Source organism: Thermobia domestica, chromosome 12 (assembly GCF_964235325.1).
Source record: "Thermobia domestica chromosome 12, izTheDome1.hap1.1, whole genome shotgun sequence".
NCBI classification, from domain to species: Eukaryota; Metazoa; Arthropoda; class Insecta; order Zygentoma; family Lepismatidae; genus Thermobia; species Thermobia domestica.
The window spans coordinates 179,090,030-179,110,924 of record NC_137465.1 but is presented as its reverse complement, the minus strand read 5'-3'; positions in this window follow the sequence as shown (position 1 = coordinate 179,110,924).

Genomic DNA, 20,895 nt, shown 5'->3' with positions numbered 1-20,895 from the left:
TTATGTCCCGAAGGAAAATTTAAATCTCTGGCCCTCCTATCGTAATTCTGTGCCATATTGCTAACGTCCTTCACAAGACAAAAATATAGTAACGATACTAGAATAATACAAAATGACCCCAATGTTAGGCACATAAAATAGTTTTGCTTCTAACCAGCTGAATTCTAAACGTAACACAAATTTGGGGGGGGGGGGCAATTCTTACAAGATCCTTCCCACACACAAAATTTTTGGAAAGCAGCCTGTTGACTGTTGACTTTTAAATTATATATGTTGCGGAGAACCACAACATACATAATTCAGTGCAACATGTAAACCTATACCTCGGTAGACCAACCCTAGCTCCTACCTTCAAAACTTTTTTTTTTTTTTTCAAAGGAGGAACCACTGGACAACTCCACCGAAATACAAGTTTACTTTTGCACTACGGGTAATGGAGCAATTCTACTTTCCAAAAATAATAAATTTAATTCCTTTTATCTTATTCCTAAAAATGCTTTTTTTTTCTCTAAATACCCAATCAGTGGGGTAAGGATCTAATCTACTTCTTGAAATTGTGAATTCCCAAATTCAATGTAGTTAACAATTTATTATAACAAATGAATATAGAAAACAACAAGAATAAACATGAATATATAACGGTATAAATTCCGAATATTGATACTTAACTTGAGCACTTTAATAGAACAAATAAATCCAGCCTTGAACTGGGAAACGAATACTAGTTTCAATCAATCTAACGGTAATATTATACAAATGCTTACTTTTTTTTTCACAAAAGTTATTTAACAACTTCTTTACCTGTTGTATGAAATCCTCCTTCAAGGTTCCGATTAAGGAGAGGGCAAGCAAGAATTCTTAAAAACACTCTGACTTTTCTTCCTTTTGAAACTATCATAAAGCTTATCTTAAGAGAAACAGTGAACAGAGTCAGTGACTGAATCCTCTATAAATTTTGAATAAAAATAAAAATGCCAAAAGAGATTAACATAGAGGACCCTTTCACTAACTCTCCCACCTCCTCTGTAAGTCACACATAATAATTCAGATAATGAAACTTCCAAAGAATTCAATAACTTACTCGCAAGGATTAGAACAAGACTCAATATTTTAAATTGTCACTATTTTCACCTTTCATTTGCCATATTTCAATCTTCCAAAGCACTAGTTTCAAACAGAAGTAATTACTATTAAAGGTCAGTCACTATACTTTACGTATTACGTTCCCATTCTTATAAATGTAAAGAACCCATTTCGAACTACATTACCCTACCTCGGTCATCAGTCAACAGGACGCCGCCTCGTGTTTTGCACATAGAGGAGGCCTTCCCGATGACGTCAGCTACTCAATCGCGCAGCCTGGCTCGGGAGAGAGCCATTACGCAGTAGCTTGAGAAAACAGGGTTGCCAGTCTACTTTGACGGAAACATTGAAAGGGGGTTTCATTTACAATTAGATAATAACACAATGATAATAATTAATCGTAACAGCACTGGTTGCTATCTTTGATTTTCCTTATAGCGTAATCCAGAACAAAGTTGAATAATAATGGCAACAACGCATCTCCCTCTTTCAGGCCATTTCCGGCGTGAAAGCTCGAGGACAAAAATTTCCCTACCTGGACCTTACTTTGGGATTCACTTAAACATATCTTAATTAATCTAATTAGCTTTCTCTATATTCCAAGTTCTGTAGGAAAGTTGTATAATATTTCTCTTCTAACCGAGTCGTAGGTCTTTATAAAACGAATAAATAGTTGATGTAACGAGCTACTGTATTCCCACTTCTTTTCGAGTATTTGGCGAATGGCAAATATTTGGTCGATAGTTGATCGATTTCGTCTAAATCCGCACTGATAATCTCCAATAATTTCATCTGCGTATGGGATCAATCTTGCTAATAAAATATTTGAAAGGATTTTATAGGATGTTGACAGAAGAGAAATGTCTCGATAATTATTACAGTCAGTTTTTTCGCCTTTCTTGTGAATTGGAACAATGATTGATTCTTTCCACTCTTGTGGCAATTTTTCCTTGTTCCAGATAAGGAGAATAAGTTTGTGTATGTTGTTCCACAATTTTTGCCTCCAGCTAAAATTAACTCAACCGGAATTTCAACTACTCCCGGAGATTTGTGTGTGTGTGTTTTTTTTTTTAATTTCTTTATAGCGTTTCCTACTTCTATTCGGTTGGGTCTGGAATATACGGTTCTGCGGTGTGTATCTCCTTTTCTCCACGCACATTAGCTTTTGGATGCGTGTTCAGCAAATCGTCAAAGAAATCTTTCCATCTCTTTAAGATGCTATCCGTTTCAGTGAGGACCGCCCTTCAGCTTTCTTTAATATATAAGCACGAGATTGATAGCCTTTCTTAAATTCGTTGATTCTCTTATACATGTCTCGAATGTTTTTATTTTTACTATTATCTTCAAGTTCCTTAATTTTAGCTTTCAAAAAATCCAGTTTATTTTTTCTAAAACTTTTGGAAGATTCCTGCCTGATATCTAGGAAATTTTGTGTAGTTATTTCATTCGGATTTTGTAGCCAACATAATTTTGCCTGTTCTCTCTTGTCAACTAGTTTAATGCATTTCTGGTCGAACCATGGTCTCATATTACGTATTTCTGCGTGTCCCAATTTTTCTTTTGCTGAAATTTTAATGCTATATCTAATTTCAATCCAAGTATCCGCAACACTATTGCATTCCGAATTTTCTAAAACCAAGAATCTATTCGAAACTTCAATCTGGTATCCCTCTCTTACCTGGCTTTCTTCTAATTTCTTTAAATTAAATCTCTCCGTTTTCGGACATTGAATATTTCCTTTACTCAACAATAACCTCTCTCTTATTATCGCTGCTACCAGGTCGTGGTCAGTGTCACAATCAGCCCCTCTAAACGACCGGACATCAATTATGCTAGATTGCCTTCTTCTATCTACTAAAACGTGATCAATTTGATTATGTGTTTTTCCGTCTGGTGAGGTCCAAGTGTATTTATGAACGTCACGATGTGATAATTTTGTACTCTTTACGATTAGGTTTTTGGATGTTGCAAAGTTCACGAGTCTAACACCGTTGTCATTACATTCCTTATGCAGACTTTCGTTCCCTATAATCGGTTTGAAAATATCCTCTCGTCCTACATTCGCATTGAAATCCCCTAATAGAATTTTTATATGGTATCGCGGGAGTTGGTCAAATATCCGTTCTTCTTCGTAAAAACTGTCTTTTATATCGTCATCCTTATCTTATGTTGGGGTATGTACACTTAAAACAATAATATCGCACCACCGGCCGTTAAGAGTAACAAAAGAAAGTCTGTCAGTAACAAATTCAACCAGCTTAATTGCTGGTAATATTCGTTTGTGAACGAAAAACCCTGTTCCTAATTGGTGATGTTTATTTCCTTCCCCGTAGAAGGACGTAAAATTTCCGGAATTCACAGTTTCCTTTCCTTCCCACCTAACTTCCTGAACTCCTACTAGGTCCATCCTGTATTTCTCTAACTCATTCGTTACGGATTTTAACGCGACTGCCCTATAAAGACTTCTAATATTCCATGTTCCAAATCTCATGTCTATTTTCTTTTGCTGAGGTCGAGCCAAGGTATAAGTCCTTGTCCGAGGCTTTTGTGAATGTTTCTGAACAAGTGTCTTTTTTTTTACAGGATGAAGTTGTTAGCCTTACCCAAACCCCCAAGCTGGCGAACTACTCCTAGTCGTCTGTCCGCTACTGCTTATTCAGTATATTCGCAGCAAAGCTCTATATCCAGAGACCTTCTCCTCGATCCGCAACTTCTCTTTATATTACTACTATTATATTACTACTATGTATAATAATAATAATAATAATAATAATAATAATAATAATAATAATAATAATAATAATAATAATAATAACAATAACAATAATAATAACGAAGGAAGTTTGGCAACGTCTCGGTATGCGTGCCCCTAATTGATGTGACTATTAGCCTTGCATCAAATAAGAGAAACTTTTGAAATTGTAAAAGAACCAGAGTGAACACTCTATTTATATTAGGATTAAGGGATAACAAAGCTTTCAACATTTTTCAGTATTCCCACCTTACGTATTCTCCTCCCTTATAAAATTTAAAAAAAAAAAACTTTTTAAAAGAAAAAGATATTTCATATTGACAATCTTCGAGCTCTTCCTACGAACTATTATATTAAAAACATAAATTTCTCAGAAATTTTTATTTACGCAAGAAGAGTACGGTATACTTCTTTACTTGAGAAGGCCTAACCACATTAAAAAAGAAAGATAGATTATGAAGATAGATAAAGATATCAAGAAAGAAAGTAAATAAGAGACAAAGAAGAAAAAGAAGAGAAACACGACAGATGAACAAATTTTCTAAGAAGAACGAGTTTAAAATTTCAATTATGCTTCTGCTGTTGCTGTGAAACGGCATTTTCTTTTAGAAAAGTAATTTTTCATTTATTTTTCTCCCTCTGTTCTTTAAATATGAAAAAGTAATTAAGTTTTTCCAAAAGTTTTCCCTTTTTCTTTCTTTCTTTCCTTCTGAAAAACATGGTAGCCGAAGAAGGGACACAAATACAAAAAGATAAAGTTTTAAAGATAAGGAACTGAATACGTAATGGAAACCAAGGCGAAAAACAGAAGACACGCGTTTTCATATCTTTTCTCCATCTGCTCTTAACTTGGCTCCACATCTACTACTGCGTGAAATGATATAAGAAGACAAAGCGTTAGAAAAAAAAACAAAGAAAGTCCCTTTTAATGAAACAAGTATGCATAAGGGTGCAATACTTTCTCCTTCAAAACTAAAAGAGAATTCTTCTTGCTAATTTTGGTTATTCAGATAAATTTCTTTTGCAGAAAATTATCTCTAAGAAAACATTTTTAATAGCTTGTATTTAAGTATTCTTTGCTCAACTTAAGTTAGAACTTGAGAGTACAGAGTAACAGCTTACTGTTTCTTACTGAGCAAAATTACAGCATAAATTTACATGTTTCCTTTCTTCTGTTACAGTGTTTCCTTTTTAAGCGTTTCTTTTTGTTGTGTTACATTTGCATGTATCTAATCTCTTATGTGGTGATTTTCCTTATATAACAGACAATGCATGTTGTAAAGATTCATTACTGTGATAATAGATTGAGTAATTAGCACTTCTGATTTTAGAGTTTTTATATATTTTTCTACTATAAAAATTTCTTCATAGTCAAATATATCGAGGTCTGAAGACTCATGCAATGTTTGTTGTGTAGATTTTTGGTAAACAGGTGATTTCAAGGACCAGGCAGCCAAGGAAAAGATACTTTAGAGCTCCAGGCAAGCTAAGGAGTACAGATAGGAAACTACAAAGCTTTAGGCAAGTTAATTGGTTGTGGTTTGAATATTTTAGTATTTTAGAAAAGCAAGAAGAGGTGTTAAGTTCCACAGAGCTTTAGGGAAGTCGAGTGGGCAAGGAATTCTATAGAGTTTTAGGACAGCTAAAAGGCTGGGATTAAGTGATTCTTTTTTGAGCTTTGGATAAGCTAAGAAAGGGAAGTTGGCCAGTCGAAACTGATGCCATTGAACAGGCCCGTAGCCAGAATTTCGTGAAAAGGGGGGTCCGTGACATGAAATACCGTGGTCATCACACCAGGGGCTCGATCATTCTGGAATATATATTGGTTGGTTCAGCCAGGATTTCGTAATGGGGAGGGCGTGACATGGAATACTGTGGTTGTCACACCAGGAGCTTGTTCAATCTAAACTACTTTACTATCAACATATATTGGTTTGTTATTACAATAAAATCAGGATATGTTGGTAAGTATTTTAATAACAAACTATGAAGAAATCTCGAGTAAAAGAATAAAAAAGGCATTGAAAGAGATTTTAAAATTTATTTATTTATTTATTTAATATACAACACAACAGGCTTAGTGCCCAATTATAGTGTTGTGTACATACAGTAAATGTTACATACATAAAATTCTTAATTATTTCTATTGAAAATTTCTTGTCTTAAATATGATCGTAACCTGTTTTCTGATAAACTAAATACATCCACTTTATCAAACTTATTTACAATGTCATTATATAACGTACACAGCCTCCACATAGGGGATTTAAATAATATATTGCTTCTGGCTTTCGCACAATAAAATGGACCTGTATTCTCTACTCTGGTTTTGCAAGTGGGGATCCGCAATGATATTTTCGAGACCAACTCCATACAATCAATCTTATTATTTAATAACTTGTATAAGAATAACAAGTCTAACATTCATCTTCTTTTTTCTAAAGTTTGAAAATTAAAATTGTTTACTAGATCATTGTAGGAAAAATATTTGGGATAAAAACTAGTTTTTTTTTTTTTTTTTTTTTGTATGTAGGCATTTTCAAGAATTTCGTTTGAATGCTTTCTATTTCTTGAGAGTATTTTTTATTGTTGGGAGTCCATATAGTAGAACAAATTTCTAATTGTGATCTAACATATGTAAAATAAAGTGTTGTTAGCGTTGTCTCACTGAAAAAGTCTTGCCCTATTCTGTACATTAAACCTAAGTTTCTATATATGCGCTGTTTGTTATCATATTTATGTGTTAATTGAAATTTAATTCAGGATCAAAAATAATACCTAAATCTTTAACAGTACTTGGCCTAGACAGTTTGGTTACTTTCAGTATATAGTCAAAGGTGTTGGGATTTCTTTTTCTAGTGAAAGAAAGGAATTTACACTTAGATACATTTATTATTAATTTGTTGTCATCGCACCATGTTTGAACTCGCTGTAGATCTTGTTGTAGTTGTATGTAGTATTCAGTTAAATTAATTCTAGAATATAATTTGAGATCATCAGCGAATAGGAGAATCTCAGAGTTTTCAATAAAAACCGGAATATCATTAATAAGTAGGAGAAATAACAGAGGACCCAGATGAGATCCTTGAGGAACCCCAGATGGAGTAGCAAACTTTTCAGTGATATGACCCTTGTATAGAACATATTGTTTCCGATTGCATATATATGACACAATATATTCAATTGCCGACTTTGTAAAGTTTAGGCTTGCTAATTTCGCCATTAGAACATCATGATCCACGACATCGAATGCCTTACTGAAGTCGGTATAAATAACGTCTACCTGGCCGCCTTTGTCTAACTCCGTTGCTATAAAATTTGTTACAACTGCTAGGTTTGTTGCAGTATATCTAATGCGTAAAACAAATGACGCAAAATATTTACGTCCTTCCTCTGTTCATTCAAATATAACAATTTTTCTTTCATTATGATCTCACTGTTATAAAAAGTACATTTTCACTATTATAAAAAGTACATACTCAGAAATTTCTTCTAAAATATTTTACAATATCTACCTTCCTTTCTATGTTGAATCAAATGTTAAAAGCACTTTCTTTTCACATACATTTTGTTTTTATTATTCCGTCAACTACTGTCTGTTCCAAATAACAGGTTAAAGGAGCAATAGAAAATTGTTTTTGAAATAACATGTTTGACACTGCAAGGGTGCGATGATGAAAAATTATGATAAAAAATGTTCATGCTGTTACACAACGGCACTATGCTTTCAGAAGCTTGAAATCTCCCTGACTAGTAGCAGAAATTTTGAGAATTCCGTAACTTTTCTAGAAATTTCAAATTTCCTGACTCTTCCAGGATATCTCGCACACCTCGCCACCATGTATTGCAAATAATACAAATCTCCTCAAAAAAGAGTAACCAAAAGCTTGCTGTAGTTATTTATTTTTAACACTGATCCTTCTTTTTCTCATTTCATTTTGTTTCATCCTTCCTTAATTTTTTCATTTCTGCTCTCAAAGAAGGGTCCGGACCCCTTGACCCCCCTTGGCTACGTGCCTACATTGGAGGTTTTGCGTTTTTATATCCTATTATGGGTATTGGCAGCTTTAATATTTTTTTTTTTTTTTTTGGTTACGTATTTTGTACGTAATGATAAAGCACATTGTTTACTTCCTCGTAATAGTGGTTGTGAAAAACAACATGTTCTTGTTTACTAACATGAAGCACGTATATAATATAACAATATGCACTAATCATCTATACATCGTAGTATCCCTTAGACGTTCATGGGTCGTAACATCAGGCCTAGGATATTAAAATGTCCAATGTTTTGAAGTGTACCTCCCGTAAATATCATGAGGAAATTCAAATTTCTGCTTATGCTGCAATTCTGTAGCATATTTCTGGGACCTTTGTAAGATATTTTCTTTCAGTTTAAGGTCCTACAATTATGCACAGAAACTAAGGGCACGGAGATGATAATAGATGCAGAATGAAGAAAGTGAGAGGAAGCAGGAAAATTCTGGGTAAATTCACACAGACAGCATTCATCCACCATAAATCCCAAGTGGCGGGAGCTGAGATTAAACCAGAAACACCACACGCGTGTGAAATAATCATAGTACGGCTTTAAAACATCCAAATGTTACCTTTGTTACGATCTGCTTTTGGTAAAAGCAAATCGTATCATTGAAATCAATCTTAAATATGCTTATTGTTAGGTATGAGTTTAAATATGCTTATTGTTAGGTATGAGTTCGTTTATCTTGGCGTGTTTAATTTTGACCTGCACTTAATGTTATTTATTTGGTGTGTGTATAATGTTGACCTATGTTATTTATTTGGTGTGTGTATAATGTTGACCTGTGCTAACCAAAAAGATGTTTACTTGTGTGCCATTAATGTTGACCTGCGTCGCATGGATAATGTGTCGTACGTATGCATACATTATCCATAGATATCCGTTGCATTCTATAAAAAATACAGATATATAAAAAGCTATTTTGTGTGGCCATAGAAAGTAAATTCTAAGTATAGTGCTAACATGTTCAAGCGAATGTACACAAATTTGATATACATTTTATAAGGTAATTCGAGTAAATAGTCCATAGCTTCTACTGAATGAATTTATTTATACTCCATTTATACTCCATGAGATTTCGTATTACCATAATTATACTGTTTGTGACAATAGAAGAAGTGCAGTTATGACAGGGGACTCTCGGGATAGCTTTTCTGCTCTCATTTTTCCCAGGATACTTTGCGGTCGGCGACGTCACGTGGAGGTATTGCAGTATTTTTCAAAATAAGTGAAATTCTGCATAAACAATAACACTACTGTTTCAAGATGGGGAAAAGTTATTTTACTTGTGCAGTAGCTCATTCTAATAACATAGGAAGCAATACAAATGAAATAATGTTTCATCGATTCCCTAAAAATGATGAACTTCGAAGAAGATTGATTTCCCGCTGTAAGCGAAAGAACACTTTTAATGTAGATAACGCACGAATATGTTCTGCTCACTTTTCACCAAAGGATTATCAAAGAGTTTGAAAAAACGATCTTCTAAGTTTCCTGCAAAAGTACTGTTTAAGATCTGACGTTGTTCCTTCATTATTAATACCAAACTGACATGGAAAGAAAAACTAGACACTAGTCAAGTTGAAAAACAGGTGTGTAACAACAATAATTAATTTTACTTTTATGACATTTGTTTCTGAGGGCCTGAAGCTTAAGGAGTTTATGCACGTAAAGCGAAGTGGAAGGGGGTACCAACGAGAATATAAATTTATACTCTCATATATTCTTTAGTTTAAATGATATTCGTAAGTTTTGTTAAGTATCTGAAACATTATTCTAGCAAAGTGCTCAAAGTGCATTCATAGGAACCTATTACGAACCGAACCTAACCTAACTTTACCTAATCTAACCTAATCTAATCTTGTTTAACCAAACCGTACCTGTTATGTACAAATCACATTGATTTTATTCCTTCTCGAATGCCACATCGTGTGACAAAATCATTTGTTCTGATCAAAGTGCACTCTTACCATATTCTTATAATTAAAGGACTGGCCGAGAGAGGGGGCTAAGCCATAAAAACTAAATTACGATAAATCGAAGGGCACAGTGTAGGACAAATAACTGCAAGTTTTCCCCTGTGAAGATGGTTCTTTTATGTGTGTATACCACTCTATAGATATCTGTGCAACTTATAACCTGTAATATATAATGTAAAATGTGTTATATTGAGTAATAAACAAATATTAGTAATGTAAAGGAAATATTTTGCAGTCACGATTTCTGACAATTTGGTTAATACACACTAAATACAACGGGTTAGGTTAGATTTCTAACCTGACCTAACTTAACCTAACCTAATCAAATTAGGTTAGGTTAGATTCGGTTATATTAGGTTAGGGTGGATTAGATTTCTAACATAACCTAACCTATCCTAACCTAACCTAACCTAATTTGATACTACATACCCGGAATCTCTGAAATTTTGAATGTTTGCTTTATGTATTTTACTATGTATTATGTATTTTATGTATTTTCTGAAATCTTCTTATTGAGATGATTGGTTTATGGAAAGTATTTGAACTCCTTCCACCCTTAGAATTCACGTTTCAATGATAAAAATCCATAATGAAGGTGGTTCTTTTATGTGTGTATACCACTCTATAGATATCTGTGCAACTTATAACCTGTAATAAAAATCCATAATCCACTCCCAAAGAGGATGAATTTGGTTTTAAACGGTATCAGTGGTCACTATTCAGTGACCCTGAAAATTATGGACTGGACTCCAATTTCGATTGTATTTGATTATTTGATTATTTGTCACCTCCTTCCTATCTCCTCTCATCCCGAGCGAAAAAATGATACGATCCTAAGTTAGGCCTGGTTGCATTAAAGTACCAAAAATCGTTAAAGTTGATCGAGGAGAAGTTAGCAATCAAACATTGTTGCAATGCATAGAAAATGCCCCCTCTACCCCTTAAAACGGAAAGTTTAAAAAACAATGGGACATGTTTTTATTTAAGCTTAATGAGGAGTTTATATACCGAATTTCATCTTTCTAAATTGATAGGTTCGTGAGATACTGTATTTGAGGTACAAATTTTGAACCCCTTCTACCCCTTAGGATTCGCCCTTTCATCAAAGTAATAAGGGCCAGGTCAACTCATGTATGGTACTAAAATTATAAAAATCGATCCAAAGCTCTAGAATGAATTAGCAAGTAAACATTATATTCATTTTTACTTGTATAGATAATTAATCATTATTGACGCTATTTATGTATTTATTACATTATATTGTCTCATCTGTGAGTACAAATAACTCATTATTTGTATTTGGAAAGACAAGGAATATCATAATTATGTTTTGAATCCAGTTTTACGAATAAAGCGCGAAGTGTAACAAGCAGGCAAGCGAAAAAATTCTTCACCAATACCTCCACATGACGTCACGGACAGGGAGCCAATCAGAACGCTAATCGCGAACTGGGGCTACCTGTTATTTTATATACCTTGCAGTTATGAAGAATATAAATTAACGTACATAGTTCGTCGTCTGGCCCAGAAAATCTAATTCTTTTTCCTCAAAAAGAATATATTTGGATTTGAACTCAACCTGATAAAAGTTAATTTCGATATTAACAGTGTTTTGGACATTTTAAAAAGGGTCAAGTGGATGATGAAAGTAATATAAATTTAGATTTGTCATAAGAAATGAAGATCGTCGTCTTTGGTAATGTTTCTGAAAGAACCTGTTTCTTATAAATTTTAATTTCATAAAAGTGAACTAGAAATTCTTCAATATATATTCTTCATTATATGTGTTCCTTTGCAAGTTTAAAGGAAGTATGTGGTGCTACTATGGCTAATTAAGCTACATTCGCGGTCGCACATATCTGATCAGACTATAAGGGGGACATGTTCAAAATTGTGTGTGTATATATAATCCAGCGATAAAAGAAATTACAATGGCACACAAGAGACTACATAACGAAACTATTGAAGTAGGGTAACGATACTTACCGGATCATTGTAGGTCGAATTGATATTTCACATTTGCAGCTCGTTCTCAATAGAGTAGTTTCCATTGATCAGGAATTGAGACAAAGAAAAGTTGAGTATTAAAAGTCAGCGCAGCAATATCACCTTCTCTTATTTGCCCTTTTATGCTATCTATGCATGATGCCTGTGATCTATGCACTGGTTATGCAATCAATAATTGTTTGCTAAGGACCGGTCTTAACTGTGATAAAGGAATAAAAACCAATACAAAGAGCAGCATTTGATTATTGTATGTAAAAGTGATAGATCTGAGTCTATTTGTTTTATAACAAAAGAATAGGTTAAGTTATTTAGGTTAGGTATAGTATATTAGGTTAGGTACGTTATTTATTATTAACTGTACTATTGTTATGTAGACATAACTAAAGTGAAAAAAAAAAAGATTTGTAATGCTTGAAAGTAAATATGAATATATTGCTCCTTAGAAAGAGAAAAATGTATAAAAATAATGTTAATAATTCTGTTTGTTAGAACGAATATGAATTAATTGTTCCTAGCTAAAAAAAAAAAAAAAAAAAAAAAAAAAAAGCAGACATTTCTGTGTTATCGAGCTCACTATTTTAAAATCTTTATAATTCATAAAGAAAGTAATGTGAGAGGCGTATTAAGTTGTTGTTATCAATTAGCAAGGGATGCTGCTTATTGTTCGATTCAGAAATTTAACTGAATGCAGAAAGCCAGGCATAGATTCCAACATATGATATATAAACATACAAATAAATGAATAAGCATGCATTGAAGGCAGGAAAGGTGTTTTATTGAACAGATTGGCTACATGACTGGAAACTTAGATAAATTATGTTAACATGACTCATAATAAATCTGTTTAATGCAATCTTGTAATCTTCGACCTGGGTATAAATTATTCATAATTTTATAATAAATTTCTAATTAAGTTCGTTGTTATGAGCTGCATCATACATCTGAAGATAATAAACGCCAAAAGCTATAGATTTTCAGAGATATGCTTTATTTCAATTTAAACGAATAATAATATAAGCTAGATATAATAATATATATATACATATAAGCATTTTTTTTCACTTAATAGTATAGTATGTAAGATACGCTGAGGTTTCTTGTTCGGAGTGGCACTGCTGCAAGTTCCTGGAAAATACTTATTTATAAATTTGGATAAATAACCGTTGCGCTTAGAACAATTTCGACTTAAAAATCGTAAATTAAAAGTTTTGAGTATATTTTAAAAAGGGTGGCTAAAATAGCCAGAATTGTTTAGTTTAAATAAATGCGCCAAAGTGAGTGCGTTTTACCTTTCACCCCATTGAAAACCAAGGGAAATCCAGTTGATATTTGGGGCCGCGGTGGCTCAGTGGTAGAGCGTTCACCTCTGGTGCTTGGGGTCCTGGGTTCGATCAAAGCCCCCGCCAAGTGAACTTTGTGGTGGACAAACATCGTGTGCGTGGGTTTTCTCTTGGTTCTCACGTTTCCTCCCACTTTCTTCATTCCACCATTTCATTCATTACTCATCATCACCGTCTCCTTTAGCCTAACCGGCATAACCGTGGGACGTAAAACTCAAAGATTTCATTTCATTTTTTCCAGTTGATATTTCAATTATCTTTAAACTTTCTACTGCCAACGTGAATACTCCAGAACAGAAATTCAACATTAGGTTGATAAATTTTGCTAGCTAGATATGCACATTACTGCAACATTATTATGCTGCTTTTAGAAAGATGGGCGTTCACTAAATTCACCTTACAATTTAATTGCATAGCAAATATTATATGTTAAATACAGAATTGGGAGGTTGAGTTGTAGAATTATTGTGTTTCTTTTTCATTTTTTAAAACGAATTTTGTTAGAGGTGGTAACATCTAGACAGTTAATTTCTTAAGCTTCTGATTAGCTCTCAATCCTGCTGAGTACCCACAAATTATCTCACATCTAGAACAATGTGTAAAATTCAAAACAGAAACATTTTTCAGAAAAAATAATCAACCAAGTTATATATATAGATATGACTATGTAAACAAATTTCTGAAAATTCATACAATTATATTTGTTCCTGCTGATGGACTTCATTCCGTCACAAGAAAGTTTCCTGTCAAGAGCTAAGTTGATTTCTGTCTTTAGGAATCACTTAAGAAAATCGCATTGGAAGTTTCATTTTTACATGAACTCATGATACTTCCTCAAATACAATTATGGAACATCCTTCTGTTCCTCATGTAGATGAAGGCCGAAGCGAGTAACTAATTTTGTTAAATTAGTCCTGATCTGCATTTTGAACAACAAAATTTCTTTACATTCAGGAATATATCAAGATTGCGAGGCTCGGAACTAAGACGGTGTGGCCCTTGGAAGAAAGTGGATAAAAGGATGCATTTTGTAAACCAGAATTTAATGTACACGTAGTTAAGTTGTAGATAGCATTATTTCAAGTAAGTATACTAAACACGTGAAAGACTGTTACAGCTATATAGCACGAACGAACCGTCCAACGACCATAAAATCAATGAGCATTATAAACATATTTGCATATAATTTCAGTTGCAATTCATATAATCTTAATAATTTCGAATTAACCTCACATATGTATGCTCTGTTTATCGTTGCAGTACTATAGCAATATGTCACTAAATAATCATACGTAGACTTAATTCATATATTCAATCTTCTTTTAAGAAACATTATATTAGCCAACGGAGAAATTTGAACTACAACATAAATGAATAAGTATATTGAAAAGATTTAATGTATTGGTGATAACACGTCAGATGGTAAAATTAACATGTCTTCAGAAAACACTTCGTGAATTAAGTATGATGACTTTAACAACTTACTTGTATTGATAATGATAAATTAAAAGTACATCCGATATATTTTGATACAACAAATGTTACGTTTAGGATTCCGAAAGGGAGTTATTTTATACACACATCATCTTCATAAATTTCTTATAGCAAAAATTAAAGAAAAGTAACTTCAAAATAATTTGTCGTTACCCTTTTTAACGACGACAACACAATGTATATTACTACATTTTTAGATTTTAGTTACATAATCTCAAAGTTTATTTAAATCTCCTAGAAAGTCAATTTACAGCATTTTAAGTATAGGTCAAGAATATCATAGCATATCACTAGAGACACTAACAACTAAAATTAAATATAAATTTCATTATTCATAAACACAAGATAATAAACAAACAATAAATACACACAAACAAGCACAAGTTGACATATGTCGGCGAATAAGAAATAATAAAATAAATAGTTCAGTCGACATTTTAAAATTGGAAACAAAAGTGAAAATTAACATAATAGTTCATTATACATTACTCCGTAAGCGCAGGGGTACCCACAAGGGGGGCTATGACGCAAACTGCGTGATTGAAATATTTGGGGGGGGGTTAAAATCTATATAAATATGTTTGATGAGGGGGGGTAACATTAATCGAAAAGAAGATTTTTTCATGGAAGAACACCTACGGATAGACAATTGGGGGGGTGCGTCATAGACATAAGGGGGGGGCACCACTGGTAAGCGGATCGGTAGAAACGGTCCGTTACACAGTGGAACCCTAAATATACTTCCCACAGTTCCCAGGGATGGTAACTCAGTCAAATAGGAATTACCTTACACGCCACTAATATATATTAGGATGGTGTGAATATAATATTCGAGATAGGTACTTCATTTTCAAAGGCCAAAGAGAAAATAAATCTATAACCTGGTTAATCAAAATAATCAAAGTCTGCAACAACACTTTTTTTCTGTATTTCAGTCGACTGAAGTCTGGTACCTACGATACGAGTAAGTCCTGAACCACACTTTACATCGCATGCTCTTTACAAATGATCTTTTCGACCGCAAAAGCATTGAGATGCTGAAAGAGATAGTAGGCAGGGGAGAGATATCAGTAGAAAATTGGTGGTTGAAAAGGCGTCTCATATTGCAACTGTTGGAAGCCTGCAGTGTCCTTTGTGCGACATATGGAAGAAGTGGGAGGTTTGTCGTCCAACATGGGGACAAGATGCCTGTTGAACATTGATGGATAATTCAAGACAAGTTTGCAATTAACTTTATAGAGTTCAACACTACAATGATCTATATTGATGGTTGTACCTCGTCTGAGAAGGACGATGAATCACTACCATCCTAGACTACTAAAACCAGCAACAACATATTCTGTAAGAGGAGAGATGATTTAGGAAATTGTTTTGAACGTTGATCACCAGGGCCCGGATCTTGTTGACCTAAAATTTTCTAAAAAGTGACCTATAAAATGACACTAAAATTCCTGTAAAATGACCCTAAAAATCATAAAAATTGACCTTAAAACTTGCGTTTTCTTAAACATTTATTTCGTTAAACATTGACATTTTTTAACATCCATTGGATTTTTAATTAACATTTCTCACTCATATCCAAAAAAAAATTGTTTCAGTTAGTTGCACTCCATTGACCATTTATTTATATTGATCAGCCCATTCTACGGCATTGTAAGTATTGAAAGCGTTAATTCACTCCCGAGTTGAAACTAAGAATCACTCTTAAACAATAGAAGTTCCCAAGTGTACATTACATGAGAATAATAGATAAAAACCTGTTTAAAATCTTTGTACTCCTTCTAATCCATTTTTAGTTATTCACATGATCACATCTTTTGTGGTCAACAACCCAAAACTATCTGTTTGGCCACCTACCAACCCCCACCTTTCGTTAACCAGCTACAGCTTAGTTTTCATTAGTTTGTTAATTATGCAGTTTTTCCGCCCCAATAGCCAGGAAGCAAAAAAAGACATTATTCAACTTCATCTTTTCCACATTCGTAAACCGTGTTCATTTAAAGATGTCCTTATGTAGAAGAAAGAGAATAAAAAGACCATAAGTGACCTAAAAGTTACCTTAAAATATTAAAAAATGACCTGAAATTTCAAAACGGCAAAAAGTGACCAAAAGTTGACCGTAAAAATCTATATTTTTAGAACCTAGAGCTGATGGATAACGTTTTTATTTGAACTTGCCTTGTCCTATGCGTAACAGAAAAAAGTTGACTTGTCAACAAGATCCGGGCCCTGTTGATCACGATATAATTCTCCTGACAGTATAGATTGTCTTATCCTATCTAAGTGTTAGCTTGAAGTGAAAACGCAGTGCAAAAAACTTCGCGGTTATTCCTTACAGTCTGAGAATTGCATACCTTTAGACGGCGAACCCTGTTACCCGTTGTCAATTCATGTGGTATCAAAGAATCTTTTCCACATTGCCGTTTCTACGGAGCCGTAGGACGACAGTGGTACGATGTATGACTAAGTCGTTTCGATGAGAGGAACACTTTTTCGAGAGTCTGCTTTCACGATGTTCGTGAAGAGCTTATCCGAACATGATGTGGTTGATGCCCACAGGGTACATTTTGTACTTCTGTCTTGCCAGAATAAAGTTTCACAAAACAATGGCGAATCGTGGGTTCAATCGCCAGTCCTAGTCCAAATATCGTGTTAATGTTTTCTCTGGGGGCTTGCTATGTAGAATATCCTTGTTTGAATAGTTAAAGAAAAATCTCCTTCAATTGTGTATTCTCCATAGTACAATTTTATATGACCTTTTCCAAAAACGTAACTAATATAGTGATTACCCGAGCCTATTTGCTGAACGTGTACAGAGTTGGTGACGTTAGACGCATGATCTTAGACCGTCCTGTGTTACGTTGCTAATGGGCAATCCATGCTAAGTGATCGAGAAAAAAGAAAAATTGCCGCTCGACCATTTAAAAAAAAATCAATTTTTTCATGAATGTTTATCCTATATCAGGGTACTTCAAAACCACAATTAATTATTTGTTACAATATCCCATGGCGATGCAGCGGCTGCCGCCATTTTGCATTTTTTCGATTTTATGCGCTTACGTTGTTCTCAATATCTCAGCATGTTTTTGTCCTATCAAATTGAAAATTGTTGGATGTCTCCAACTGTTGCAGAGCTAAACATTTGATCTCTAACATTTTTGCCTAAAACCACTTGAAGGGGGTGAAATCAGGGCCTACAGTAGCAACAGTTTTGGACATGGAAAACATGTTTATGAAGAGGAAACAACTGATGTAGGGGTCTGAATTTGTGTGTGCATGTAGTCCGGGATCATAAGTTAATACACAAAAATTTACAGACCTGTATCTGCTCCCAAAGGCCTGAAAAAATGTATGGGAAAGTTGGGGAATTATGCCAATTTGGCATGCTTCACTGTCCAATATCTCCAATGAACCTGGATTAAAAATCCTGAAATTTTGGGAATAGTTAGTCCTTTACTGTACCATAACACACAACAAAGTGCGTTTTGTTTCTTTGAGCAGAAGGGTGTCAAAGTATTAAGTAATGTCATACTCTAGGAGGTATTTTGTTCACAAATTCAACTCGAAATTCGTTGTTGTGAAGTAAAATAAAGTAGGATGAATGGTTAGTCGAGTCAAGGCTCTCAAGCTCGTTTCTTTTCTGTAGTTGTAACACAATGTTTTATCACACTCACTATTTATAAAAAATAGAAGTGATGTAATGCAATGATACATGATATCGTTGTAGGTTCAGTATGTGCAGGCAACGACCACGGCGTCTACCTGTTGTGATAATGTGTTTGGGCAAATTCTGTGCTACGTGAGGAGCTGAATAACGGCAGTATACAGTGAATTTAGTAGACAGTAGTTCTATGTGGTTTTCAATGGGTGATATCTCTGATTTGCAAAGAAGGTAAATAGTTGGCACTCGATTATTTGGTGGGAGTGTGACAAAAGTGTTAAGTGTGTTGAGTGTGTCGCGAGGAATAATGTCCAACTTAATGACATCTTGCAAAACTCATGGCAAAATTACATCAGTGGGGAGGCAGTGATCGGAAGAAAATTCAGTAGTAGATTACATCGAACATTACAGCGAATTGTTACTCAGAATCATTCTGCGACTGCAGGTCAATTGATTGAAAAATTCATGCAGCAAATCTCATAGCCTATTTCGAATTCACAGTCCACCGCGAGTTACATGACATTGACATACTCTGCCGGTTCGCACTGAGAAAACTGCTGATAAGAAATCATAGTTTGCCACGATGCCAATGGTGCCGCGAACATGCAACATGGACCGCTGATGACTGGAAGCGTATGATATGGTCGGATGAGTCATCGTTCACATTGTCTCAAACAGCAGGTCGTAGCTGTTGGAAAGGAGCGTATTAGCACAAAGTGTTTTATAAATGTGACACTAGCTGTTTCGAAGGAAAATGGTTGTATGTGCAAATAAATAGAAATATAACATATAAATAATTGATGGTTGGTATGAAGATATTTTGAGGATTTTGTAAGTTCCTAAAAATTCTCTACATTTTCCTGCCTCCACATGGGAGTTAGAACGTCCAACCAATTTCTACCTAAAATTGGAACGCTCATATCTTTCTCAATTACCACCACAGGTAAATGGTAAATCTTACTATGCAAATCCACTTTTACATTCACATTTCCTACTGTGATATGAATGAAGAATCTGCATTTCTTAGTGAATTCTCAAAACTCATCATTTGGTTTACCGGAAATCACTTCTTTTGTTGCTTCTGACTAATGACCAATATCACAGCCCAAGTATCCAATATAAACTGTACGTTTCTATTATCGCAACATAATGAGATAGTTACAGGCTTCGACATATTCGGCTTATTGTATGCCGTCCTACCGACTGCGCCAATATTGTTAACTCAAGCCGAAATATCGACATTTTTTTTATTTGAAGTATGTCAACTTACCTATACAGTAAGATACAACAAAAACATTACATTCAAATATCAGATATAGTTCATTTATTCTTAATTTATTCTTAATGCATATAATTCACATTAATATGATCCGTCAATACCAATCTTCATACTTCCTAAAATCTTATTTGTTATTGTACTTACAAAATCCTCAAAATATCTTCATACCAAGCATCGGGCCCGCATCCAGAGGGGTCTAGGGGGGCCGACCTCCTCTAAGTTTTTTCTGGCGTCCCTACAAATTTCACGGTAGGCTTGTAAATGAATTATAATATGGTGATAAACTATAATAAGATTGGATCGGACCTCCTAACTTCAGCCGGACCTCCCTCCTAAATTTTTGAGCTGGCTACCGGCCTGCCAAGTGTTACATGATGAGAGACATGGTCACGGAAGGCCGTCGTTCGATTCTTGTGGATGTCACTTACATTTATTTTTTTCTTCAAGAATATTTGAAATGTAGCCTCAAGCTTCCTTGAAGCAATTTGTAATACTTTTCTGGTTCATTAAACTAGATGCAATGGTAGAAGTCCTTTACCCTGCACATGTCTACACCTTATTCCTTGTCCTGCCTTTTCCCCCTTACTTGCTACTTTTCTAATTTCACATCGTCATATGTCAGCTATATTTTGTTTTGTTACTTTGTTGAGTCAATATTCTGATATTGACTAACATGCCAGATTATGGTCCTTTTACTGAGTGAAGTGATTTATATCCGCAAACATAAACATTATTTTATTGTGGAAATATTTATTTTCTACGTTATCAGCTATATTGGTGAGTTCACGTTGGACGATGTCACCTCCTGTGAGGTTGATTGAGGGTAATGTTTGTGGTACTGAACTTTGGAGGTTTTTGCCCTAAACCTTCTGGAACTTTCGATTTTACGTCAAGACAACGTGATTGTGGGTGTTCCTGAACATTTGAAGTTTTGCTACCTTTTATGGACAGAAGAAGAAAAGGGGTTGGGTTTTATAAAACCAGCCTTTGAATAAAACCACGAACACCGAGTTTATCGAGGAAGTGGGAGTAAGATTTTGACGGAGAAAACATCGTTAAACGACACGTCATGGAGACACTTCGATACTTGAAGGTATTGTAATTAGCTGACATATTGAAGGAACTTTACATTTAAAACCACTGCAATTCTTCAAGACCTAACATTCTAGTCTACCTACCCAAATTCTGCTGCATCTTTTGAAATATGTATTTTGTGTATTTCATTTATTATTACAACATTAACCCTGTTAAAGCTACA